Source organism: Corythoichthys intestinalis, chromosome 2 (genome assembly GCF_030265065.1).
Source record: "Corythoichthys intestinalis isolate RoL2023-P3 chromosome 2, ASM3026506v1, whole genome shotgun sequence".
Taxonomy (NCBI): Eukaryota; Metazoa; Chordata; class Actinopteri; order Syngnathiformes; family Syngnathidae; genus Corythoichthys; species Corythoichthys intestinalis.
Genome location: NC_080396.1, coordinates 36,619,249 through 36,633,317, shown reverse-complemented (window position 1 = coordinate 36,633,317; position 14,069 = coordinate 36,619,249). Strand labels below are relative to the sequence as shown.

Below are 14,069 nucleotides of genomic sequence, written 5' to 3'. Positions count from 1 at the left end.
TACACACAGGTGGATTCTATTTATCATCATCGGTCATTTAGGACAACATTGGATCATTCAGAGATCCTCACTGAACTTCTGGAGTGAGTTTGCTGCACTGAAAGTAAAGGGGCCGAATAATATTGCACGCCCCACTTTTCAGTTTTTTATTTGTTGTTTTGCAAGGCACTGTACTTCAAGAGGTTTTTGTCAATTGATAATGCTTTTAAACATACCTACCATGCAACAAAAGAAACAAAAAAAATACCTCCAACAGTGAGAGCACTTATTTGAAGCATTTTGGGAGCTAAAGATTTGTGGTTTGGTAACAACGGCTACATATCATTAAAATCATTTTTCCCCACTTATGTAAGCCATAATGCAGATTTAGGCATGTTGTGTCCTGGTTTAGGTTTGACATCCATGCAGTTTGTCAATCGATTCCAATAGCCTTTGTAAGTCAAACTGCTTGAAAAATGAGTGGATTTGAATTTTTCAACCTTGTGGCATGAAAATGAAACTTATTATTCAAGTACTAACCATGAAGCCAACATGCTAATCTCAGTTGAGAGGCTAAGATTATGCAAATGCATTCCCAGCGTTAAGCAAGCGAAACTGAACCAGTACCTGTACCTTAAACCTTAATTTTCATCACGCTTCGCGCGTACATTACGTCATTAGCCACTATGCAGTTCTCCAGGCCTCGCAAACAATCATACGTGTTTGGTCAAAGCTTTTCGGTGCATCCCTGCACACGAGTTGTAGTGTAGCACGGATACCATTTGTTCGCTCCTGATACCGATTGCTACGCCTGGCTGTGTGGTATCGGCTGATGGTGATAATGAAGAGATACTATGATTTTTGAAAAACTATACATTTTGTTTATTTTTGATAGTAGATTACTGCATAAACACTTGAATTTTAAGTACAGTGGTACCTCCACATACGATCCACACACGATCTTTTCGACATCCGACAGAAAATTTGACTCGCCATTAGTTTCTACATCCGACGACATTTTCATAATAAGATTTATGACAGCACCGCAGACGGACGGATAGCAGCGGAGTGAGAGAAATCAACATCGGTTCCAAGAATGTTAGTGCAGGTGGAGAAAAAGGAAAAGGGTGACGTTAACCATTGAAATGAAGATGAAAATGATAAAAAATCGCGGTGATCGTGGTGTGCGCATCCGTGAACTGGCTCGACAATACGGCCATAGAATGTCTGATCTCGACGGTTCTCCTCCCACCTCCGTTCGCCAGTCTTTATAAGTTAAGGTGACAATTATTATTGTGGTAACATCACCAAAGAAATCGCCAGCTTCGTCAGGTTTTTATCATTTATTTCAGAACTTATGCAACACAAGACGCCTACTGTCCGCCGCAGTTGATGCTAAAAACAAAACATTAAAAGAGAAAGTAAGATCTAGTGACGAGATTTGTCGTTCACTTGAGTAAACGAATCCATTCCGGTTCGTTCAGTAAAAAGATTCGTTCAAACAAATCGTTCAACGAATCGTTCGCCCCCTCATCTCCCTCCCCGCCCAAACGAATCGTTCGGTTACTGAACGGGAAGTGACGTTGCCGAACGAATCACCAAAGACCGCTTCGCAGTATAACTGAACGGGAAGTGACATTGCTTGGTCCCTCCCTCTCTTCCACATTGACCACTCGTCGTAGTTTCAGAAATGAGTGACAGGCGGTATCATTCTGCTTTCACAGACAGCCTCGTCTCCCTCCTGCTGCTGCAAAAGCGAGGGAGAACTTCCGCGTCGTCTGTCCTAGTTCTATGGGCTCAAAGTCATGGCTCGTGCTTGCATTTCGATTTAGGACACGGTTAAACATTTTCCTTTTGTGAGGGGAGTAGGGGGCGGGGGCGCACGGACTTTCTTTAGCAGGTTCTTGATCACACATACAATCACATATACAGCATGTTTGCTGTCACGAAAATAAAAATACATCGAAAGTTTAATTTCTGAATATGGAACGACCAACACATCATATTTACATCTCGCTCTGTTGTATTTTTGTTTTTTTGTATTAAGATGATCGTGTTGAATTTTTGCACTGGTATTAATAAATAAAATAATCCGGTCAGCTCCCCTGTCGTCCCCGCATCTCAGATCGTCAAATGCTGACGAGAAATAATTGTTTGCTCTTTACGATGTCGCCTTTCTACTCTCATTAGTCTGTTAAGAAAAATGTAGACATATTGCGACATCTCCCGTGTCCGCGTGCTTTGTTTTTGGGCGCTTGAGTAGCACATGATGGACGGATTGACATAATTTGTCAAACCAACCAACACCTGACACGAAAAAAAAAAAAAAAACACTCGGGAAAAAATTACATGTATATACAGTTTCATTGCAAATCAGTATTATGGTGATCATATTGTTTTTTTTGCACTGGTATTAATAAATAAAATAATCCGGTCAGCTCCCCTGTCGTCCCCGCATCTCAGATCGTCAAATGCTGACGAGAAATAATTGTTAGCTCTTTACGATGTCGCCTTTCTACTCTCATTAGTCTGTTAAGAAAAATGTAGACATATTGCGATATCTCCCGTGTCTGCGTGCGTTGTTTTGGGCGCTTGAGTAGCACGATGGACGGATTGACATAATTTGTCAAACCAACCAACACCTGACACGAAAGAAGAAAAAAAAAACACTCGGGAAAAAATTGACATGTATATACAGTTTCATTGCAAATCAGTATTATGGTGATCATACTAAATATTTTTTTCTGTGCACATATGAGGTAAATATCGCTGCCATGAAGCCTCCATATAGTGACAGTTCTCTGCCCGCTTCACTGCCTTCACGCGACCGCAGCTCAGCTTTTGCTTGCCTCGTAGCTACCCGTGTTTTAAATTACTGTAAATTTGATAGTATGTCGCCATAGGCAGTCACGAGTTTGTTGAGAAAAGTACTACTCTAAACAATGCTCGCTAGATTTGTGTGGTGTTTTTGTCTGTTTGAGCAGCATTTGATAGGCTCCACGTTAACAAATATGTGACAAAGTCATTTCCTTTCATTTTCTGATTCGTTCACCGCATAGTCATTACTGGAAAATCAAGTTAGCAGCAAGCTAGGTCAGGAACCGGAGGACCGAGTCACTGAACGGGAAGTGACAAAACTCAGTCTTGCCCCCCTGCCTGCACGCTGGCTACTTATTGGCCACACGTGGACGTGAGTGACAAACGCCCTGATTCTGTTTCCGCTCCCTCCCCTGCCCGCGATGAGGCTGGCGTCTGATTGGTCGTGTGCGATGTCAGAAGACGCTGCCGCTTGCTCAACGCCCTCCCACGCAGCGAACAAGCACCACCTTCATAGAACGAATCAGTGCAGATGATGATTAGTTCGGTCTCGTTCACCAAAACAATTCGTTCAAAAAGAACGAATCGTTCGCGACCGATACAACACTAGTAAGATCTGCATCTTTTTCTGTCACGTCAGTCACGCGGTGCATTCAGATACAGCACACAAAACACGTCCGCGACATTAGAACGCGATTTGTTACATTATTACAGGAATTGTTACTATTATTATTTTATTATTCCGGTTTTTATTTATAATGTATCTGTTTTGCTATGTGTAATTGCCATTTGTAATAGTACCAGCCGTATTTCCTAAGGATTTAGTGTAGGTTTTCAGGCTGTGGTACGAATTCATGTAATTATAATGTATTCTTATGGGAAAATCATGCTCAACATACGACCATTTCGACCACTGTAGTAGCAAAGTAAACTAATTACTATGATGGCTTGGTCAAGAGAATGCTTAATTCACTGTCTGCCATTGATGCTCCAATTCTCCCACTTCAAATGTTTTGGAAATCTACAAGTGATTAACTCATAAATTCATAGCAGAAGGATGATTGGACGGCAAATGACTGATCGTCTATCATCGTCTTGGGAAGGGCGCTATGCGCTCCTTTTTTATGGCGGCATTGGTAGGAGGCAGCCATCTTGGGTAGTGCAACCAGCGGTTGGAAACTAGATCTCGAAAAGTAAATATTGCACAGCATCGTCATTTTATGTCTCAGTACTCGCCGATACTGATGATGCCATTTTAGCGCCGTATCCGTTGGACACTAACAAGTAGTGCTTTTGTTTACTTTGTTGTATGCAGTGTTGTTTTCGTCAACTATGACAATAACGAAAATCTTTCGTCAACGAACAATATTTCCATGACAATGACGTCACGATGACGTGCTGAAAACGTGTCTTGGGAGACTAAAACATAACAAGATGGATGCCAGTTGTCTTCTGACAACACGAAAACAAGATGAAAATTTGCCAGTTTCCGTCATGAATTCACAATGTGTGATATTTTCTTATTGTATGTGTAGTTAGCACGCATTTAGCAGTGTTTGGTCGTGTGACTAATGTGACGTTATGCGCCTGCCCTCTGCCCCACACATACACACACGCTTACACACCGGCCAGTGAGTAAGCCGGTGCCCATTTTGGGCTCCTTTTGTGAAACGTGTCAAGTGCTGCTTGGTAAGTTTAACTTTATTATCTTAGCTAGATATGCCATGTTGCTTTAGCCTTTAAAGGTCTGTGCTGAGTGATCATCACACTAGGAGTAGGAACCTCTTGGTACCTCACAATATGATATGATTTGCGATACAAAGCTCACGATAATGATGATCTGACGATATGGCGATACAACGATTATCGATATATTGGTCAGGAAATCATTCTAGGATATTCTACACACAACTAATAAATAGAAAAAACAAGCCTCTGTTGTGAATTGGAATGAGTATCACATTCGTTCATTCACTGCCATCCCTCCCACTTCAAACGGATTGAACGTCTATGGCCATCAGTGGTAGCCAGTGCTAGGCAATGAGGTAATTTTGGGCCATTTGAGGTCATTTACCCGTTTTCCGTTACTTCCTGTTGATTTAGGGGTATTTTATGGGTCACTTTCTGTTTACTTTGAGTTACAGAACAGGAAGTGACCTGGGAATCACCCAAATGAATAGGCAGTGACTCAAACTCAACAGGAAATGACCTGTAAATACACTAAAATGAACAGCAAGTGACCTGTAAATGCCCTGAAAATCGGACAGAATGACTGAATGCTCTGGTTTTGAATTAACGAGTGTTCCCAGTCTAAATGGATTGGGCGTCGAGCATCTTCAATGCAGCCTGAGAGTGAACTGAGACACTATTATGGTGGAAGATTTTGGTAGCAACTTGTTGGTTCATTTTCATTTTTAATTTAGACATTGACACCTTTTTAAAACAATATCTCGATTCTTGGCAGGAGCATATCAATAACTTTTTGGGTTACAAAGTATCACGATAAATCACCATTTCGATATTTTGTCACACCCCTACATCACACACTAAACTAACATGTAGCATTAGCATAGCATTCACGTTACCATTAGCATTTAGCGCAGAGACTCAGTGTCTTCTTAACTCATGGAAAACATTTTACATACAGCTCATGGCGTGCAGATGAGTTTAATTAATTGCAAATAACGTGCTTTTTTCCTGGAGAGTTTGTAATATCATCCTGAAAATGGTGATGTCCTTGTAGTCTACAGTTATGTGCTTGTCTGTCATGTTCATTCAAAATTGTTGGAAACCTTTAATTTATTTATTGATTCATGGACCAAAACTTTTGAAGTTTACAGACAAAAACATTTTGAGAATTGTCGACTAAAACTAGACGAAATTTGAGTGTTTGTTGCCAAAAACCTCAATCTTGGTCTCACACAAAAATACACACGGTCCCAGGCTTCAACTGGGACCGTGTGCTTTGGTCAGATCAGACCAAGATTGAGCTTGTTGGCAACAAACACTCTCAGTGGGTCTGGCGTGCAACGAAAGATGCGCATGCTGAAAAGCACCTCATACCCACTGTGAAGTATGGGGGTGGGTCAGTGATGCTGTGGGGCTGTTTCGCTTCCAAAGGCCCTGGGAACCTTGTTAGGGTGCATGGCATTATGAATGCTTTGAAATACCAGGACATTTTAAATCAAAATCTGCTGCCCTCTGCCCAAAAGCTGAAGATGGGTCGTCACTGGGTCTTTCAGCAAGACAATGACCCTAAACATATGGCCAAATCTACACAGAAATGGTTCACCAGACACAAAATCAAGCTCCTCCCATGGCCATCTCAGTCCCCAGACCTTGTTTTGTTGGCAAAAGGGTGTTGTACAAAGTATTAACACCAGGGGTGCTAATAATTGTGACACACATTATTTGATGTCAAATAATTTTTTCTTTATGTGGGATTTTTTCCCCACTGAATGAATGCACTTGTATTGAAGGTTGGATTTTTCTCTTTTTTCCCATTAAGGTCCCATATTATTTGAATTTTTAAAAAATTATTAGAAGCTAAAAAACATATCTTTTTCAGGGGTGCCAATAATTATGGAGGGCACTGTATATAACATCTGTATTTTATGGTCGCCCTGGACGCCTCCCTGGAGAGGTGTTCTGGGCATGTCCCACCGGCAGGAGGCCCCGGGGTCGACCCAGGACACGCTGGAGAGACTATGTCGCTCGGCTGGCCTGGGAACGCCTTGGAATCCCGCCGGAGGAGCTGGCTGAAGTGGCTGGGGAGAGGGAAGTCTGGGCTTCCCTGCTAAAGCTGCTGCCCCCGCGACCCGACCCCGGACTAAGCGGAAGATAATGGATGGATGGATGGATGGATGGATTTTATGGTCGCATTTACACAATTAGTCAAGGAATAAGACACTGTTTGGCATTTGAACGAACTGTGGCAATTAGGGGTGTGACAAAATATCAAAATGGTGATATATCGTGATACTTTGTATCCCAATAGGTTATCGATATGCTCCTGCAACAATCGAGATATCATTTTAAAAAGGTGTCAATGTCTAACAAAAAAAAAAAAAAATCTTCCACCATAATAGTGCCTCAGGTAACTCTAAGGCTGCCTTGACCGTGCTCAAACCCCAATCCATTTAGACTGGGAACGTTCGTTCATTCAAAACCAGAGCATTCACAGTCATTCTGTCAGATTTTCAGGGCATTTATAGGTCACTTGATGTTCATTTTAGGGCATTTTCAGGTCATTTCCTTTAGAGTTTGAGTCACTGCCTATTCATTTGGGTGATTCCCAGTTCACTTCCTGTTCTGTAACACAAAATGAACAGGAAGTGACCCATAAAATACTTGTCTGGCACGGACAGACTGTTCTCCCTGTATTTTTCAAACACTGTGAGAATAGTGTAGGACCCAGCCCATTAACAGCCTCTCGAGCCAGTACGAAATGATCCGTCCAATCAGATTTGTTTGTTTGCGTGACGTGTTCTTAACGAGCAATGTCACTCTTCCGCGTCGGAAGTCGTCTCCACAACAATACAGATGATGAACAGGAGAGCCGAGAATATGTTCCAATTCACGGTAAAATCAGTTTTAAATTAACAAAAACACATAGACACAAGTCATTGACAAGAGGCTGTCTCACGCGAGCCATGTTAAATAAACTTCTCCGCTCGCGCTGCGTGGGTTTTCGCTTTACCAACTTCACGTCTGCCCGTCGCTGATTGGTCCACTCTGCTGTCTGTTTGCTGTGGCTTGCTCCGCCCTAGAAATTTGATCCGCTCATTGGTCGCCAGACTCTGTAGCTGGAACAGCGGTGAGTCTGGTGTAACAAGCTAATAAAATACCCCAAAATCAACAGGAAGTAACTGAAAATCAACAGGTACATGACCTTAAATGGCCCAAAATTACCTCATTGCCAGGGATTGGCTACTACTGATGGCCATAGACGTTGAATCCATTTGAAGTGGGAGGGTGGCAGCGAACAAACGGATTGGATGTCTATTAGTGATAAACTCATTCCAATTCACAGCAGAAGCTTGTTTTTCTGTTCATTAGTTGTTTTTAGAATATCCTAGAAGGATTTCCTGACCAATGCATCGATAATCATCGTATCGCCATATCGTCAGATCATCGTTATTGTGAGCTTTGTATTGCAAACCGTATCGTATCGTGAGGTACCAAGAGGTTCCCACTCCTAGTGTCAATGACTAAACTCTATCAATGTTCACAAAGCTGTAGATTGTGCGCTAAACTGAAAAAACAACTTGTTATCTTAAACATGCATGAAACATTTCAGTTACAATTACAGACGACAATTTTTTAAGATGCAAACCTACAGAAAGTAGGACACTGTTTTCTGATTGATTGTTAAGCAGAAGATTTAAGGATAAAGTGCTACTTTAAAAGATAATTAATATCAAATGAGAGGCTTTATAAAGGATGTACACTGTGCCTGATCTCGGCTTAAAGTCATTGTCTAATTCAAATGGGAAACCGCAGTGCCCTGTATGACTTTTTTTTAAGGCTTCTCTTTAATGGCTGCTCGTCTCAGGGAAAGCCTTTTAGTCAGAGCATGATGGTTACATGACAAGTGCTCAAGCTGCATGAAATTTCAGGGTCAACTCAGCTCGTGCGGTTTTGACTATTTCTCAACACCGTCTTTGCAAGCATGTTGGTCGTGAGAAGCTCCCTCTCACATTATGCAAAAACGTCTGTTTTTAACTTATTGGCTGTCATTGATGGCGCTAGATTTCCAATCTATTTTGACTGGGGAGAAGCGAATGATGGCTGCCAGCCCTCCCAGTCGAAATGTATTCCTCACCTAATGCAAAACGTCTGTTTTTAACTCGTTGGCGGACTTATTGGAGATGATCGCTGCCATTTATTTTATTTATTTAATCTTTATTTTATCAGGCAGTCTCATTGAGATTTATATCTCTTTTACAAGAGAGGCCTGAGCACAAATAAACATTCACACATTTCAGACAACACAAAATACACTAACAGAAACAGTTACAATAATCAGTAAAAACATCAGACAAAAGAGATTTAAAATCACCAAGATGAATGACTGCAGTTTAAGAGTAGATTGCAATTCGTTCCACTTAAGAGGAGCATAATAGCTAAAGCTAGTTCTGCCAACATTAGTGCGTGTGAGTAGAATGTTTAGGGTTAAGTAATTAATTGATCGTGTTTTGTAGTTACTGGATTTAAATGACAGAAGAGGTGAGAGGTAATTCGCAAGTTTGCACAGTAAAGCCTTATAGATGAATAACATGAGGTGGATATTTCTTCTTGACTGTAGTGAAGACCATCCAACGATTGATAAAGGGTACAATAATGAGTGCACAAATTGTCATTGGTGATGAAACTTAGTGTACTGTGATAGACCGGGTTTAACTGATGAAGAGTTGATGGAGCTGCATGACAATACAGGATGTCCCCACAATCAAGAACGGAAACAAAAGAAGATAACACAATGTTTTTTCAGTTAGAAGTTGACAGACAGCCTTTGATTCTATACAGGAAGCTAAATTTGAATGTAAGTTTACGGATTTGATGATGAATATGGGTTTTGAATGATAAATTAATGTCAATCCAAATTCCTAAGTATTTGTATGAGTAGGAATGGGAATCGAAATCAGATTCCAATTCCGAACCGGTTCCTAGTGTTTCGAGGCCTCGACATCACAATGAAAAAGCCTTCACAATTCCTAAAGACACGTATTGCGTCATCATGTGACGTGACGTGTCTTGTTGTCCAGACGCATCAAACTAGCATGGCGCCAAGTACCACTCGCTCCAAAGTTTGGCTACACTTCACCAAGAAAGAGGGTGAAAATGAAAGGTTACGATGGTTTAGCACGAGCATTGCAGCCGTAAACATAACAATGACAGCACGTAAGTTCAAACGCTCGAAAGTGTGTCTTCACTTCACGAGGAAAAATTACAACAAAGCGACTTGCAGTCATTGCAAGGTGGAGATAACTGCAACTGGAGGGAACACGACTGTATTGCCCTCACCGAGATGCTAAGGCTCAGTCCTTGCTATACAGCTAGCTTAGCTCCCAAATGCTGATGCAGAAGACGCTGGTATAATTTGCTGACTTTATTCAACCATCACTTGAAGAGTGACACTAAAAATAGAAATGAAACAAATCAATTTCGTCCCCAATAACAAACAGGTTCGCATCAACGTAAATCAACGATGGTTAGATGCTAATACAGTAATAACACAAACGGTTAGCATGCGTTCGCTAGCATTAGCACATCGTTCAAACCACTACACAACTGGATTTAAGTGTCCGATCGCGAGTGGAAACACACAACAACAACACAAAAGATGATACATACAGGCGTTGCTTCTGTAGATATTTTACAAACATTAACAAGGAACGTAGGCTCGTAGCAGTGTTTCCCTCTCTCACTAACTCGCTCATTCGCTTGGATGCTTTGTAGCTGCACTTCTTCTTCGCGTGTAAGCGTGCTCTTTTTCATGTGAGCACGTTCTTCTTCACGTGAGGAAGCGCAAGGGCGCCCCCACTTGAGCGTGAAAGCACCATAAAAACTAAAAGGCATGCATTTCAATATAATGGTAAATAATACACTTTAACACATATTGCCAAAGCCAGAGCAACAACCTATATGCCAATATATACCAATATTTTTTATTTCTATTAGAAAAATGTTTCAGTAAAATGTTACGCATTCTTGTGTATTTGCCACTTATTGCCACAGTTAACATTGAGGCTTTGGGCCTCTTTTGACCTCGTTGTGAGTTTGTAAAGTTGTGACTTCTGATTAAACAAACTCGATGCCAATCAAAAAGTTTGTTCTTTTGATAAAGAATCGAATCGTTAAGCAATATCGATGATGGAATCGGAATCATGAAAATCGTATCAATTCCCATCCCCATGTACAGTGGGGCAAATAAGTATTTAGTCAACCACCAATTGTGCAAGTTCTCTTACTTGCAAAGATTAGAGAGGCCTGTAATTGTCAACATGGGTAAACCTCAATCATGAGAGACAGAATGTGGGAAAAAACAGAAAATCACATTGTTTGATTTTTAAATAATTTATTTCCAAATTAGAGTGGAAAATAAGTATTTGGTCACCTACAGACAACCAAGATTCCTGGCTCTCAAAGAGGTCTAACTTCTTCTAACGAGGTCTAACGAGGCTCCACTCGTTACCTGTATTAATGGCACCTGTTTTAACTCATTATCGGTATAAAAGACACCTGTCCACAAGCTCAGTCAGTCACACTCCAAACTCCACTATGGCCAAGACCAAAGAGCTGTCGAAGGACACCAGAGACAAAATTGTAGACCTGCACCAGGCTGGGAAGACTGAATCTGCAATAGGTAAAACGCTCGGTGTAAAGAAATCAACGGTGGGAGCAATTATTAGAAAATAGAAGACATACAAGACCACTGATAATCTCCCTCGATCTGGGGCTCCATGCAAGATCTCACCCTGTGGCGTCAAAATGATAACAAGAACAGTGAGCAAAAATCCCAGAACCACACAGGGGGACCTAGTGAATGACCTACAGAGAGCTGGGACCACACCAAAGTAACAAAGGCTACTATCAGTAACACAATGCGCCGCAAGGGACTTAAATCCTGCACTGCCAGACGTGTCCCCCTGCTGAAGCCAGTACACGTCCAGGCCCGTCTGTGGTTTGCTAGAGAGCATTTGGATGGTCCAGAAGAGGACTGGGAGAATGTGTTATGGTCAGATGAAACCACAATAGAACTTTTTGGTAGAAACACAGGTTCTCATGTTTGGTGGAGAAGGAATACTGAATTGCATCCGAGGAACACCATACCCAATGTGAAGCATTGGGGTGGAAACATCATGCCTTGGGTCTGTTTTTCTGCAAAGGGACCAGGAAGACTGATCTGTGTAAAGGAAAGAATGAATGGGGCCATGTATCGAGAGATTTTGAGTGAAAATCTCCTTCCATCAGCAAGGGCATTGAAGATGAGACGTGGCTGGGTCTTTCAGCATGACAATGATCCCAAACACACAGCCAGGGCAACAAAGGAGTGGCTTCGTAAGAAGCATTTTAAGGTCCTAGAGTGGCCTAGCCAGTCTCCAGATCTCAACCCCATAGAAAATCTGTGGAGAGAGTTGAAAGTCCGTGTTGCCCAACGACAGCCCAAAACATCACTGCTCTAGAGGAGATCTGCATGGAGGAATGGGCCAAAATGCCAGCAACAGTGTGTGAAAAGCTTGTGAAGAGTTACAGAAAACGTTTGGCCTCCGTTATAGCCAACAAAGGGTACATAACAAAGTATTGAGATGAACTTTTGGTATTGACCAAAAACTTATTTTCCACTATGATTTGCAAACAAATTCTTTAAAAATCAAACATTGTGATTTTCTGTTGTTTTTTTTTCCACATTCTGTCTCTCGTGGTTGAGTTTTACCCATGTTGACAATTACAGGCCTCTCTAATATTTTCAAGTTGGAGAACTTGCACAATTAATGGTTGACTAAATACTTATTTGCCCCATTGTATGAGTCAATGAGAGTAATTTGGGTACCATTTAGGGATTTGATTCTAGGTAAATCAATGTCAGTAATGGTGGATGTGGAGAAAACCATGTATTTAGTTTTTTTTAGCATTTACCATCCTCTCCCAGTCAACATGGATTGGACATGTAGCACCATCAATGGCACTGATCGATACATTCACACCCGGTCCTCCCACTATAAATGATTTGGACATCTATCGTCGTCAATGGCAGGCAATAAATTAAAATGGACGTCGGAAAACAAATCCACAATGCCTTCTGCTGCTCTGCTGACACATACACACACGCTTGCATGCATAAAATTAAAATCATATCAAAATACAAGATAGGCAGGCCCTCGACGGCAGATTAAAAATTATAAAATAAACCATCGCTAGAACAGAGCCGCACAGTTGGTCTTTTTCCACGACTGGGGAGAGTGGATGTGACGGTGACGACACGAAGGTGCATGTTTGTGTAACATTGGAGCATACAGTGCGCAAAGAAGCAGCACATTGACCGAGGCAGGCAGCAGTCAGGCAGGCAGGCTGCTGATGCTGCAGTGGGTGGCAACCAGTCGTCATATGCAGCATCCCCACGAATAATGATATCGGTGATAAATGCAAAAGGTTTTTATGCGGGATCCTCGCGTTTTTCCCCGCTGCCTTGAAGGGTGCGCACCACACCCGCGGAGCCTTCTCGACCAGCAAATCGATACACACCGTATGTGTGTACGTGTTTCGAAATAAGAGCAAAAAAAATGAGACAATGACAGACGCATGGCAGGAAGGGTAAAGGAATACTCACACGCATTCTGTCATTTAGGGTTGAGCAGAGCGTCCCGCAACGTGACATTCGTTTTGTTAAACTGGGCTCAAGTGTCCCGCAATGTGAAAATGTCTTTTTTTTTTTTTTAAGATGGAGCCATCTTTTTTTAGGTGCGTCCTATGCGCGCCCCTTTCGTCGTTAATACACATTTTCAGCATTTGACATATTTAACGACAGGACGATGCTGAAACCACACGTTCAAGATTCAAGAAGAAAAAAAAAAAAAAAGGGAGAGGGGGGAAAGGGATGCGGGGCAGCTCTGCGACATTCACGCTAGACAACCCCAGCAAAAATTAAAAAACGAAGCAGTGTCCTTCATCGGACATACGGCGTTGGACATGTCAAGGAACGTGCGCTTACCTCGGAAGCGTCACAGGCGAAAAGTGGAACCGTCACGGGACTGCAGAGGCGCGAATGGTCTGGGAGAAACTGCGGTTGTCGCCATATTGCTGCTGCCGTCTTCCCCCCTCCACGCGCACACCAGCACCTCCACCTCCACCTCCAGCAGTAGCGGCCCTCCTCAGAGCGAACGGCTTCCCTGCATAATTGATGACTCTCAGCACAATGTGAGGGAGTGTCGCCCAGTGCCTCCCGCGCCAATCCTAAAGGTCATTTAGGCCTGCAGCCCCCCACGCCCTCCTCGAGCCCGACGCCAGTGCGCCACCACAGGGGAGTGTACCGGATGGGGCGCACAAGAAAAAAAAAAAAAAAACGCGCAAATGCCAGTCGTATCTCTTGCGCGTGAGTAAGAGAGAGAGAGAGTTCAATGCAAGAATGTTGATAGCTTGGAGCTTGCGCACGTAAATCTGACGTATGTGCCCGTGACATGAAGAAAGTCATGGAAAAGGATGGACGTCAGTCAACTTTCAGGTTGATCCTTTCACAAAATAATCACTCAATATGAATTGGACTTGCATGA

The 14,069-nt window shown here is 42.3% G+C and overlaps 1 protein-coding gene across 7 annotated transcripts in view; it reads right to left on the bottom strand.

Annotated features, from left to right (window-relative positions):
• Positions 1–13,843, bottom strand: part of scn8aa (sodium channel, voltage gated, type VIII, alpha subunit a) — a 125,329-nt gene extending 111,486 nt beyond the window's left edge. For 4 of the 7 annotated variants that reach the window (XM_057830078.1, XM_057830082.1, XM_057830077.1 and 1 more), the window contains exon 1: positions 13,511–13,842. The gene's annotated coding sequence lies outside the window, so the exon portion shown is untranslated. Of the gene's footprint in view, positions 1–13,510 lie in introns of all 7 variants that reach the window. The other 3 variants (XM_057830080.1, XM_057830079.1, XM_057830081.1) reach the window with 2 other exon arrangements.
• Between the last annotated feature and the right edge of the window lie 226 nt (positions 13,844–14,069).